At 43.6% G+C, this 13,646-nt stretch overlaps 3 long non-coding RNA genes across 3 annotated transcripts; 2 read left to right on the top strand and 1 right to left on the bottom strand.

The window, feature by feature from the left end:
- The first annotated feature begins 2,476 nt into the window (after positions 1-2,476).
- LOC127301152 (uncharacterized) lies at positions 2,477-7,897 on the top strand. The gene is made up of 9 exons (XR_007851870.2): positions 2,477-3,577; positions 3,692-3,801; positions 4,013-4,139; positions 4,267-4,445; positions 4,552-4,946; positions 5,298-5,378; positions 6,676-6,769; positions 6,892-7,005; positions 7,760-7,897. It is a non-coding gene; the product is annotated as an uncharacterized lncRNA (long non-coding RNA).
- Positions 7,898-8,591: 694 nt separating this feature from the next.
- On the top strand, positions 8,592-10,796 carry LOC139831333 (uncharacterized). Its single transcript, XR_011746034.1, has 3 exons — positions 8,592-9,519; positions 9,588-9,702; positions 9,819-10,796. It is a non-coding gene; the product is annotated as an uncharacterized lncRNA (long non-coding RNA).
- A 1,829-nt stretch (positions 10,797-12,625) lies between these two features.
- LOC127298087 (uncharacterized) lies at positions 12,626-13,318 on the bottom strand. The gene is made up of 3 exons (XR_007849598.2): positions 13,191-13,318; positions 12,978-13,088; positions 12,626-12,860 (listed from the first exon to the last, which is right to left on the bottom strand). It is a non-coding gene; the product is annotated as an uncharacterized lncRNA (long non-coding RNA).
- Positions 13,319-13,646: the final 328 nt, after the last annotated feature.

Raw genomic sequence — 13,646 nt, 5'->3', positions numbered from 1 at the left:
ATGGCATTTGAAGCAGATGTATATTTTTAAGTCCGGTATTGATTGACAGATAAATTAGCACCGTCTCATTAAATTTTGCAATAAAATAGGATTTTGAGTCACTTGCAAATATGCTTAAATATTTTTTGAAAGGATATGCTGAGATATTTTAACAAACATCTTGCCTACCTACATATATGCGAGTATTAATAATTACATGTATGTATTTTATTAATTCATGTTTCCATTTGTGAAGTCACAATTGCTTTCAAAGAAACATGCCATGTTATCATTTGAGTTAGAAAGAACACACACACGGTGTTAAAACACAAAAATCCATATATGCTTTTCTTATTATGCAAAAAGTCTCCCGATCGATCTGATATATTTAGGTAAATTAATAAATAGTAACGTACGGCGAAAAAATAAATACAAAGCCATTCCCTTACAAAGTCAAAAAAGATAAATTCATGATTGAAACACATTCATATCATAATGGGTATATAGAACAACAAATTTAAAAGGCATCAGGCTTATCAATATCTTAATGTAGATTAGTTCATGTATGGTTTGGTGGATACCGAATCATATTATTTTGAACTATATAAATCATATGTCGAGATTTTTTTAAATACATCCAAACTGACGTTCTCGTATTTGCGAGAAGACCACCTTGCTAGGGTTGTACGCAGTAGTATTATTATTAAATTGATGAAGTATTGGTCAATTACTGAATTTGTTTAGTCACGTCGTACACCATGTACAGACCGGTCAGCACATTTTTTCGAATACCGCGTTTCAGAACGTGTCTGGCCGCCAAGTTGCCATGCTTTACATAAAGCAACAACAGGCGAGTTTTAGCTTTGCCAGCTTGCAAGAAGAAACGGAGAATCATGCTAATACATGCCGCTTTAGGTTCATCTCCAGGTCATATTGTCTTTTGAGTCGGTGCCTCCTTTTCAATAGGTTTTTCTTTTTTGAGGGTAACAACAAAGCTCTGATGCACGATTTTATTAATTGCCAATAATAATTACATCGATCACGAGTTTGTCTAGGATAAAGGTGGGAGGTTCATCGACCCAATTACAAGATTGCTTATTAACAAAAGTAGTCCTAGCTAATTCACTACGGGAAAATAAGTCTTTGCCGTGCAACTATTTGCACGGCAAAGGCGCACGGCAATGTCATTGACGGCAAAGGCTTCTTTGCCGTGCGCCTCGCCAACGTTGCACGGCAAAGGCTCGTGCGACGTCGCACGGCAAAGGTCGCTTTTTTAATTGCCGTGTGCCAAACATGTTTTATCTAAAAAAAAGGCCAAAACTGGCTAGTCTGGGAATAAATCTAGGACGCAGAGTAGGGAAAGCATACAACCTTGCCACTGGGCTAAATGTTTGTTTGTTGATAACTATACCACGCCACACCTTTTGAGATGAAAAGAAATCCAGTTTTTACATCTTTGTCGTGCGCTTACACTAGGCAAAGGCTTTTTTGCCGTGCGTTTGTTAAAAACACTAGCCAAAGGCTGCTTTGCCGTGCAACCCAGCTGCGCGCACGGCAAAGAGTGAGACACGGCAATGCCTAATGCCTTTGCCGTGCACCGAATCTTTGCCGTGCGGTGTGTTGGGCCATTGCCGTGCACTTTTCTTTGCCGTGCGGCCTCTTTCATCGTTGCCGTGAATCGTATCTTTGCCGTACGCTCGTGTCTATCTTTCCCGTGACCAAGATCTTTGCCGTGCGTTTTTATCTGTGCGCACGGCAAAGAAATCTTTGCCGTGCGGGAACACACGGCAAAGAAAAGGCTGCACGGCGACGCCTATTTTTCCCATAGTGATTTTTGGGAAACTCCATTTGCTTCCCTCGGACAATGCTAAAAGTTAACTGAACCAATTGAAGTCACCAAGTCGATACAATCAGCATAAACCCTAGACGATTTGTTCCACCAATATTCTACACATGTGCATGCCTCAACAACCTCCATAGAATCAGATTCAGCGACGACATTGTTGCATCCCAGGCGGTTAGCGAACGCTAGCCCCTCCTTCATTGCTATAGCTTAAGCCCCAGCAGGTGATGCTACATTTGGAATGAATTTCTTCTATAAATGTTCCTAGCCTACCCGGCCAACCAGGCCATCCCAGGGGGCAAAACGATCTGGTTCGCACGTTTGTCTATACACAGTAAAACTCACATCCCGCTTTCTACCTCAACCGTTCGATGTTGTTATTTCTTTTGTCACCTGCTGCATCTTTAGATGAGTCAATGATGGCTGGGACCAAACGTGTGTGGGGTCGACCAACAGAGGGAGCGACGCTGCTCATCCGCGTCGCCTCTTTTCTCTGTTTTCTCGTGAGGTGGGTGCGCCTCGTCTCATGCGATTGGTGCAGTGAAAACCTAGCTGCCCAATCCCCATCTCCACTCCACTCCGTCGCCTCTCCATGGCCGACCTCTACCTCCAGCGCCTTGTCCTGTCCTCGATTTGTCATCGCCTCATCGGCGGCGGGGCCCGGAGGTGGAGGCGTCGCCTGCAACGCGCCGATGGCGGGGACTGGACTTGAAGGCGTCGGTGGCGGTGGGTGGAGGCCAGGCGGGCGCGGCCGAAGACGGGCTGGCGCGGGGCGGATCTGCGTCGGCGGCTTCCGGAGGCGCCGCGGCCGGAGTCGGGACGGCGCGGGGCGGATACGCCGCGGTGACGACTGGAGGCGACGGGCGCGGCCGGAGACGGGCCGGCGCGGGGCGGCCGCCTCAAGTGAAGAACCGGTGGGAGGCGCCGGGATTCGCGGCGGCCCACTGCTGGAGGCCAACTGCGGCGTCTCTGGAGACGGGGAGGGGCGGCGGAGTGCACAAATCGGCCTACCCAGCGCAGGCCGTGGCGCGTTGCCTCCCCCCTCGCGTCTCCTCCTCCGCGACCACAAACCGCCGTCTTCGCGCCTCTCTCCCTCGACCTACCCAGCCTGAGATGGAGGAGCAGCGAGGGACGCGCTGGGACGGAGGTGGAGGAGCAACGACGAGCGGCTATTGGGGTGGCGCTGGGTGAAGGGGTGGTGGGGGCAGGCCGACTGGTGCCTTGGCCATGCCCTCAGCTCATCGCGTCCGCCGTCGTGCCTCTCTCCCTTGGCCTAGCGAGCACTGGAGGCGGAGGAGTAGTGAGAGGCAGCGCTGTGACGGAGGTGGAGGAGGGAGCAGCCACGGGCAGGTGAAGGAGCTGGTGGGGGCAGGCTGACCTCTGCCGGCCGCACTCCCTCGGCCATTCCCTCGCTTGTCGTCATCCTGGTCGCCTCTTCCCCAACAGGAGTGTATTGGCAGACATACAAGATCGATCTGCAGATCGCGGAATTCATGCTGATGGTTCTGTTAACATACCAGATTTGGTTGTTGGTTCTGTTGTTGATTTGTGTGATATGTGTAGTATCTGTTAACATACCCTTTTTGCAGAAATTTCACCATTTTTCGTTGATTACTTTTATATTAGTTCTGAGGAAAATTAACTGGTTACCTTCATTTTCTTAATATAGGAGAGGGCCTGCTGTTTGGGAGATGTCATTCATGGTACTAATGCTACTGGCTCGATAGACCTGACATCAATATACTTCGTTTGATGGTATTTATTTCGTTAGAGTTGTTGGCCACTGCTAGATCTACTTCGTTAGAATTGCTGGGTTTGCATTTGGACTTATGGCGTTTTGTCATTTTTGTTGCACTTGGTTTGCTTCAGGGATTAGAGGCTTCAGACCTTAGAGAGGCCATGGATCTTCTCCCAGTACTAGGTAGAAACATGGATTCCGGGAAAGCCGAGTACATCAGCATTTTACCACACTAAGTCAGGTAATTCTCCTCTCGATTCCGCTGTATATAGTTGACATTTGTTGTAGCCAATTCCTTTGCCTGCTAAACAATTGTGTATCCGATTTACATTTTAGGTTAACCAAATTGGATCTATTACTGGGAACATTTTAGGTTAACCAAATTGTGCTAATATCAAGTATCAATGCCTAAAGTAACTTTTTAACTCTGACAGTTTGTCTCATCTGTACAGGATTGTTCAAAATCCATGGTGATTTTGCTATGACCCTACCTCCAGTTGTATTCCTGATCATGCCTATTTTTCTATCTCCGTGCATTATTATCCGCTAGATTAAACAACTTGTGTATGCTGAGCTGAGGTAAGATTTCTTTGTTCTTTTGTTCACTATATTCTGTAAAATAATTGCTATGTGCCAACGATGAATGTTCAGCAGTTTCAGCCTCTGATTATCTTATCTGACTTTCGCAACACTTTCTTTTGCTAAGAGGAATTATGCCTGGTTGAGCTGGCAGTAATTCGTGCAGATTTTACCACCACCGTGTAGCTTAGGGGCGGCACCATGTCTTCACCTGCGGGGACCTGGCTGAAAGTGATGGAGAGGATAATAATTATGTTTGAAGGCGTTGCCATCTGTCCATAAGGCCATGGGAAAATTGAGCAGCAGGTTAAACCACTTTTTATTTCATTTTGCTTGCAATTTCTGTTTTATCAGAGGTTAATACAGTTGTAGTGTGTATACAGAAACTTCATTTCTTGATATGTTCTGATAGGGCCTGCATCTGGAGGAGAAAGAGAATATGCCAGCGAACATTGAGCGTGCTGGTGGCGACTCGAGCGATGCAGGGCGACAGTGAGCGCCGGTGAGCGCAGGGTGTACTGCAGCAGTCTGGATAGACAGCGGGAGCAGACTACAAGTTGAGCTCCTTTCTCTCCAAACTTCTGCAATGTGGTCTGCTTTTTTTTAAAAAAAACTGAATCTATAGAGCATGTTCTTTGAATATTTGCTGCATCCACTTTGTATTTCTTCATATGTCTATGCACCATGACGTTTTGGTCAAACTAAATTTTCTGTGTTGTTTTGTTACATTGTGCTCAGGTTTTGGAAGAATCAGGCTAAGGGGTTGTAACATCGCCAACTCAATCGTGACCAAGCGGAGTTTGCTAGGTAGCAAATGCAGGTTCTTTTGAAATCGTAAAGTTCCGTGTACAGTTATGGTTTGTGTTATGGTAGACAGTGCTAATAATATTTAAGAAAATTCTCTCTGCTTGCATAATGCCTTGGTTTGCTATGCAAAGTAGTAGTGATGTGTGATATGTCGCATCTAACAAAGGTATTGGAGAGCTGAGGGGGTCTAAACATATTGTGACCTCTATTTTCTTAGCATTTGGTGGATTATGCATGACTATTATATTAATCTTGGATCCAGTTACTAGACAGGGTATTGCTTTGGATCAATATTTTGATTGAACAACATTTTTATGCAAGTGGCCAATTGATATTACGCTTATTTGACAGCCATAAGGAAGTTGGTGATGAAGGATCTAACCACCATCGAATGTGTCGGCTGCTATCCGAGCCATGTATACGACAAACCCGGTATGTCCAGCACATTTCTTTTATATTGATCACTTGTTCAGAAGTGTTTTATGCAGCGTAATTATTTCGATTGAAATATATTTCTGTGCAAATGGAAAATGCCCAACTGATATTATGGGTATTTGAAAGCCATAAGGAAGTGCTGAACTTTATCCTAGCATTTTGCAGGTTCGTTTTCTGGTTTATTTTGATAAAGCATGTTCTATTTTATTTAGGGGAAAAAAGTGATTATCAGAGCTATTTTTGGAAGGCCCCAAAGCCAAAGTAAATTTTTCGGGGTTCACGTATTTTGATTATCTATATGGGACTGACATAATAAGTTATCTCCTTCATACAAAAGGACTATTTATGATCTCTCGAACTTTAGGATTTATAATGTTGATCTTTTAGTATTTTTTCTTATATTTGTGCATTTTTATTGGTTATTTTCTAATGCATATATGAGAAATGGTTTTGTGAAAGCTCAGAACAATTCATTGGCATAAATCATCATTTCTGCTTTAGTTTCAAAGGCAACATCCCTCCTCATCACCTTTCTATATTATAAACTTACTAAAAAAATATTACTGCCCTCTTTTTACCTTTATTTTTCGATGCAAATTAACATGTACTTGGGAAGAATTTTGGAACATATTTCTGAATGAAGCCTTATGATGGTAATACCACCTCAAGCGGGGATACAACAAAACAACAAACAGAATGAGATTGAATTATTGAAACTGTAAACAATGAATAGAGTTTCATATTTAACAATTTGTGTATAGCTGGAGTGATTTCAGATTCCTAATGATCTCCTTACTTTTAGAAGGAAAAATAATACAATGTTGTGTTTGCCTGTTCCTCTGGAGTGACTGAGGTATATACTTGTGGAGTGCTTGTTTGAATTGCTTGCACGAAGTTTGGTAAATGTATTTATGTTGAACTCTGTTGTAGTTAGCAACAGAAAAGGTTTCTCTAAATAAAATGGATAGCATGCGTTCATGTGTGTTTTCTGGTGTATTATGCTCTTCTCAGTTGGTAGTAGTCCATCATACAAGTAACAAATTTCATGTTTGAAGTCTTTGTGACTAATTAGCAGTGTGTATCTAGGTTTATGCTATCTGCAGCACTGTCAAGTATAACAAATGCCAACCTTTTGGTCACGTTAATTCCAGATTGTATAGGAATACATGTGTGGGTGTGTGGCTATAGTAGTTGAAGCTCTATGAAGTGAATATGAAGCTTTTATTATGTTTTTTTTATTTGTCCCCTTCTTAAATTTCAGAGTCATAATATTTGTTGCCTGTTTTATGTCTAGGACTAATGCATCGGTGTAGGCTTGGGATTGTAGCAGTTGTACCTACAGAAGTGGCAGAAAGCAAAGCTAAAATTATATTGAAGCTTTCATCAAGGTTTTTCATTAACCTCTATTTCTTTCCGTAGAGTTACCCGGCTTTTATCATTTTGTTACATAGTGCAAGCTTGGATGATGGCAGATAGTTACTTCAAGTGACATGCCCCCTTTCTTTTGCAGACAAACAATAAAGTGGCAAAGGATAATTTGGTTTTAGTTTCTGTTGAATGATGGTTTTATGATGTATCAAACATTGATGGAGTCATCTGTCGGAGAAAACAATCATGCCATATGGTATTGTTTATTTTTCCATTAGCAGTCATATTGTCTCCCAACAACCTGCACTACATTATAATTCTCAAGACAACTAGGAAGAAATGTGATACATTTTTTATTTTTTATTTTCTTATTATCTCTGTAATTCACTACCCGTGATAGCATTAATAAATACTCAATGTAGTATATTCAATTGGGCAAAATAATCGCTTAGGTTGAAGTGAAATTGCATTTTATGATGCGAATATCATAACGTTGTTTTTTTAAGTGCAAAGTTTACATTTATGTGTGAATGGTAATAACCGAGCAAGGAGCTTATCTATTACACTAATCTTAGTTGAGCTATTATCAAGTTGAGCAGGCCCTGTTTACTATCTGCCATTTAGGTTTTCTTATTTACTTTTTCTTCCATAGATCCAAATCTTTCTTGATGTGATTTGTTCAACTTGTGCAAATTTGCTTGATTTGTTTTTCTATTGGGCTTGGGATAGTTTTTTTTTTTGAACAGAGGGCTTGGGATAGTTGTTCGCCCCTTCTGCGTGGTAGGTAAAGTGTTATCTTATTTACTATAAGTGGCTGCTAAATAAGAGGAATGCATCCAGTAGAGTAGAAATTTCAGATATGCTCTTGAGCATGCAAGTGCTTTGGAGAAATACATTAGCTTAGAGGAGTGTGAGTCCCCGCCAGTGTCAGCCGAACATAGGGTCGTTTATTTCCAAATTTGTAGTTTTTTTTGAAATGTTTGTGATTTCTATTTTTATCACCCTGACAGCGACGCCGGCGGCTGGACGTACATGGCACACAATCCTTCGTCCTCCTACCTCAACCTGGGATAAGTTGTCCTTGACGGCGACCTTGACATTTCGAACCCATCTACATGTATACCAAATCCCTCTTGTCTCCTCTTTGGTTTTGTGTGCAATCACAGATTTGGTTATACCTGGTTAGTCTGTCAATGTGTTTTGATGTTACACTTCAGATCCTTGTTTGGTGTCTGATGCAAATACTAAATGAGAAGTGCAGCTTTGGGTATAGTTGTTATCTTACTAATAAAAAATACTCTACATGATTGTTACAGGTTAATTATGAGGAATTGGTGCTCCATTATCTCCTCATGTCACTTATGTGGGTGGCGAGGAGATCAGCGAGATGTCTCGCGCCACCGGTGCACGATGGCAAGATGGTGGGGCCTTTTGGCGTTCTTGCAATCCGGTTTCCTCGGCGACCTTGACATATTGAACCCATCTACAGGTATACCATCTCCCTCTTGTTCTATCCTTAAATGTCGCAAGACTACTCGGGCAACCAGGCCATCTCCAGGGGCGCATGCTCGTTGGCCGTCCGATGCTGTGAAGCAGTTCCGTTTTGACCCCCACCAAGATTTACCACCGTTGGATTCACCTCGTTTCTTCTCACTTGTTGCTTCTTTAGAAAACTCCATGACAGTTGGGCCCGTGTGTGCGTGGGACCACACGTTTGTGGCACTAGCTTTCTCTGGTTTATGTCGCACATAAATCCAGCGTGGTGAAAACCTCAGCCCGACGCATCTCTCTTCCCTTTCGCGCTGGCCTCCGGCCTCCACCTCTCTCCGCTTTCCCACAGGCCTCCGCTCCACTAGCATGCGTGCACGGTTGTGGAGCAAGGGCTCCAACGACTGTGGCTGACGCGCGGCGGGGCGCCGCCGCCATTGAGGCGCAGGAGGCGATTGAGCGGGCTGAGGGCGGCGGCGACGACGAGGGCCCGAAGGGGTGGAAACGACGACTCCGTCCTCGCCAGCTTACCGCCGCTCCTCCCTCGTGCATCCGCTGCCATTCGGGAGTTTGAGGCGGCGCTCGGTCGGCTCACTGGCTGGGCAGGGAAGGGGGTCTCCGGTCTGGCGCGGCTGCTAGGGATGGGAAGGGCAGTGCCGGTCACTCCTGGAGCCTCGACGACGACGACGGCCAGACTGGCGGCGGCGAGAGGGCACGATACCAGGAAAGCGGTAGAGCAGGGTGTTTCCGGTTGGTGCAGAGAGCGGAAGACAACGGCGGCTGCCAGCAACCATCGGCACGGTAGCTCGGCTCCGGTCTCTGATCGACCAATTGTGTGTCTCCTGGTCGCGCACGGACGGGAGACTGCAGCGACGGGGATCGAAGTCGGCACCCAGCCGTGGCGCTCATGGTGGCTGACAGGGAGGGATTTAGGAGGGAGCCTGCCCACAATGGAGGCCACGTTGGAGACGCGGACATAGAAGGTGGGCAGATCAAAGCACACCACCATGTCCTTCCTCCTGCATCTTTCCACATGAGTTTCGTATTCTGAGTTCTTATGCCGATTTAATTTCTGTTTTTTTGTGCATGTTTGGGTGTGCCCAATTTCAAATTCAGTACACCTTATAATTGGACTTCCAGACCTTATGTTACCTTTGATTTGCAGATGATTAAATTTATTCAATGTGCAAAGTTTATTAACAATGATCTGAATATGTATCATGCGGAGAGCAACACCCCAGCTTTGGCCCGTACATCTAATCTGAATGAGGAGCTTGGGCAGGTAATAGTCCCTTAGCAAAAATGCTTCAGTTTTCATTTTTTCCATGATGAAAGTATTGTGGCCTGCAGATTATTCTAGCACCTACAGCGACAGTGGTAGAAAAAGCATCGGAATATTTCCTGATGTCCATGGCCCAGCAGTTGCACCTCCCTTTACTTCCGCAACCTTGCCAACGGAGTCACGGTAGGTTCTCTTTTCCCCTATGCTCTTGCAGAGTCGTATGATCCAACTAGGTGCTCCTTCTCATATCGTCTTTGTCAGACAGAATAGTTACTGATTTTGTTCTCATCATCTTCTAGATGCATGACCGGGGTTGCATTCTTATGTTTGTCGGCATTGTCATCAGTCCATAAGGCCATGGGATAATTAAGCATCAGGTTAATTCACCTGTGAAAATGTGTTTTCAGTTGTTTCACCTTTTACATGTAGCATGCAAATTTAATTTTTTATCTGACATCTGAAATTCTTTGTGGCTTGTTGTCTTCAGTTTTCAGATTATATCAGAGGTCTCCTCTGAAACCTTTTTTTTTTTTTTTGCTAGAAGAAAGAGATGATATTACAGCAGCGATCTTACAGATAGGTCCTGAAAGAAACAAAAAATACAGATAAGGCCATACAGGACCCCGACCTCGCCGGAGACGACCCAGAGCTGAGACTGGCGGGCCGCTGCCATTGCTTCGCACACGCCTTGGATTCGAAGCAACCCCTCAGCAGCGGGGTAGTCAGAGCTCACCGGCACCGAAGAACCTACTCCACGCCCCACCAACGACGCCGCGCTGCGCACCATCACCAACTTCTTCGACTTCACGAACCAGATCGACCACCACCTTCGATCCGGGGAGGGAACGAGACACTCACCCGATCCGCGGACCGAGGAGCACCGGGAAGGCGAGCTCCGCCCAGCAGTACCCCGAAGACCACCGCTGCCGGAGGGGAAGAAGCTCACCTCCAAAAACCGGTCTCCTCTGAAACCTTGCACAAAGGATTCCTCTAGAACCTCCTAGACAATGCATTTTTTAGATTATTTGGCCTCAATCTGAAGGTATCTTGTCGGCCTTAGTCATGTGTCCTTGCATGCAGGTTGAAAAGGTGATTAGCTTTTTGTGCCTTCGAGTCAAATTGCTAAGCTCTGAAGTGTTCTGTACGTATATGAGAGGATTAATATTGATTAGTTGGTCTTACATTCAACAGGTAAAATAAAATGGTGACGTCATGTATCAAATATATCTGTATCCAATTTTTTTGTATTTACAGGATTTATTACTTTAATATATTAAGGGCCGATGATTAAGTCCTTTGTTCTTTTAAGTATTAGCAAAATTTTGGTGACGTCATGCCACATGTCCATGAATCAAAATAGAAACCTTAGGGCCAAATTCGTGTCTCCATTTCACGAATTGTGCCTGTGACGCAACGGGTCATTTCAGTAGGATTACAACAATGTTTATTTAACTTTTCAAAGGGAATGTGATGCCTTGAATCCTATGTATTGTTTACAGCATTAATATATCGCTTATTTGATACTTGAGACTACACTTAATTTTCTTTTGAAAAGTACTTCCATTGTATGTAATTTTGTTTGGTTATATGCTACAACATAATTTTTTTTCATAAGGCCTGCAACTGTTTGGTTCAAATAGTTTCATTACTGGAACAAGATTCAAGAGAACCAACAATGTGTCTTTCACCGTGTTTTTCATAACAATAATAATATTACATCAAGCTCGATCAGAACGTAGAAGTGGAAGCGCACACATAACCCAATATCAGATATGTTTTCAAAATTGACACTTCTAACCGTAAAAACCGTGGTATCAACTTTTTTTCATCTTGAAGTAGATACAATCTTCTTGGAGATAGTGCAAAGTTGTACTAAATTGTCATATCTTACTGCATCAACTCGAACGGTTTGTGTGCAAGATACTAAAGCAGTTAAATTCCAAACTAATTCTTAATACTAAAGTAAGCTACAACTTATGGTACGTTTAAATTTTGGTTTGATTCTGCCATTTGCGCGATAGCGCAACGGGTCAACTAGTAACGTAGAAGCTGTGACAAAATGCCCTTCATAGTTGCGTATAACAGCTCCCAGAACACTTGCACAAGTATCCGCATGAAAAGAGCCGTCCACATTTACCTTCATTTGTCTCGGATTTGGTCTACTCCATCGATGCTGAGATATACCCGGCTTTGCCAAAGCTTTGGCTGCATTTGCTGTTATAGACAGAACAGAGATACGGCAATGGGACATAGGTGAAACCGTCTCATTGTGTGTTCGTCTTCAGCGAATCTACCATAAATACCAACAGGCAACCACAATTGTTTCCTTTCGCCCCACACTAGTAAACACCTGGAGAGAATTATCTTGTAGTGTGAGTAAGAACTCCAAAACTGCAGATCTGGATTGACCACCACAAGAGCCTCCTCAATTAACAAGGATAAACCCAACTTGTCCCACATTGCAACAGCAGTTGGACATTGAAAAAGTAGATGCAAGATATCTTCAGCCGCTTCGTTGCATATCGCACTGGTGGAAAAAGGGCCTTTGGTCGCGGTTGGCAACTGCCATTAGTCGCGGTTGCGCAACCGCGACCAAAGTAGCGCGACTAAAGGCGCCCCCCTTTAGTCGCGGTTCCTTACGAACCGCGACTAAAGGCCCGTCCACGTGGGCCGCAGGCGAGCGCCAGGGCGGAGGACCTTTAGTCGCGGTTCTTCTGGCCAACCGCGACTAAAGGCCTCCGCAGGGTTTAGGGTTTAACCCCCCTCCCCCTAAATCTGGTTTCTTTTTAATTTGTATTGTTTTATTTCTTTTGGGTTTTAATTTTGAAGGAGTTTCACATATTCTACGGTACTACATACATGCATATGAATGTACAATTTCAAACAAATTTGAAATTAGAACCAAAAAGAATTCAAGAGGAATATACAATATATATTCAATATCGGATGACCATATACAATATATATTCAATATCGGATGACCATATACAATTTTGAACAAGTTTCCATCCATAATTTAGTGCATATGAAGTTCTACGTCATCGTAATGGTGTTCTCCTCCAGGATCGATGACTTCCCTCGCCAACCATCCAGCTAGTTCCTCTTGAAGTGGTCGGAAGCGAGCTTCTGGACTAAGCGTCTTCCGGAGGTTATTCCTCATGATGTTGTTCTCACACTTCTGGTCCCGCTCATTGCAGTATCTCCGGATCCTCTCACAAACATAGTATCCACATAGATTGGTCCCCGGTGGCTGAATATCCCCAGTCGTCCGCACTGCCATTTTAAAATGTAGCTCTTTTTTGAATTCACCGACCTTGGTATCTACGAACCGTCTCCAAACCCTACGAGGCAAAGAAAATTAAATGAACAAGAGAGTTATTAATTAGTTACTTGATATTAGGAAATGATGAACGAAATAGGCCGATCGATATAGAGCGCAAATGAATGAAAATAATTACTTTTGCATCATTTTTCTCATGTCGGCCCAAAGCGCCGGATCCATATTCAGAGAGTCGTGGACGAGAACTGAGGAGGTGTGAAATTGAATTACCATAAGAATCCAGTGGAACCTGCGGACACGATACATGCACAGTCATGCATAACTCATCGATTAGCCACATACCATGCATGGAGTAAACAAAAGAGAATGTGCTCAAGACAGAAACACTCACCCAAAATGGTAAGGAAATAGAATATCACTTTTGAGTTTCTGTTTTCTAATAAACCGCCACAGTCATCCTCCACGTCGGCGGGGTGGTGTTCTAACACATATGAATTAACGATTTGTGGGTCAATGAACCCAACATCATGGATGTTCCTTATTCGCATTTCCCGCTTCTTCATTACGCATAATAGCGTACAAAACAAGATCATTACGACAATATATATATATATATATATATATATATATATATATATATATATATATATATATATATATATATATATATAGTGCAGGCAATGAACGAGATGGGGTAGAAATTAATAAATCACTTACAGAACGTAGCAACTGATGATAGATTTGTCGAGGTCGCGCAGATTGAACAGCTGGAACAATTCACTCAAATGAATTTGTACATAGTAATGTTTGAAGTGATGCTCATATCTAACTTCCGCATAAATATAGT

Source organism: Lolium perenne, chromosome 5, assembly GCF_019359855.2.
Source record: "Lolium perenne isolate Kyuss_39 chromosome 5, Kyuss_2.0, whole genome shotgun sequence".
NCBI classification, from domain to species: Eukaryota; Viridiplantae; Streptophyta; class Magnoliopsida; order Poales; family Poaceae; genus Lolium; species Lolium perenne.
The sequence above is the reverse complement of the archived record's forward strand: the minus strand, read 5'-3'. Positions and strand labels throughout refer to the sequence as shown.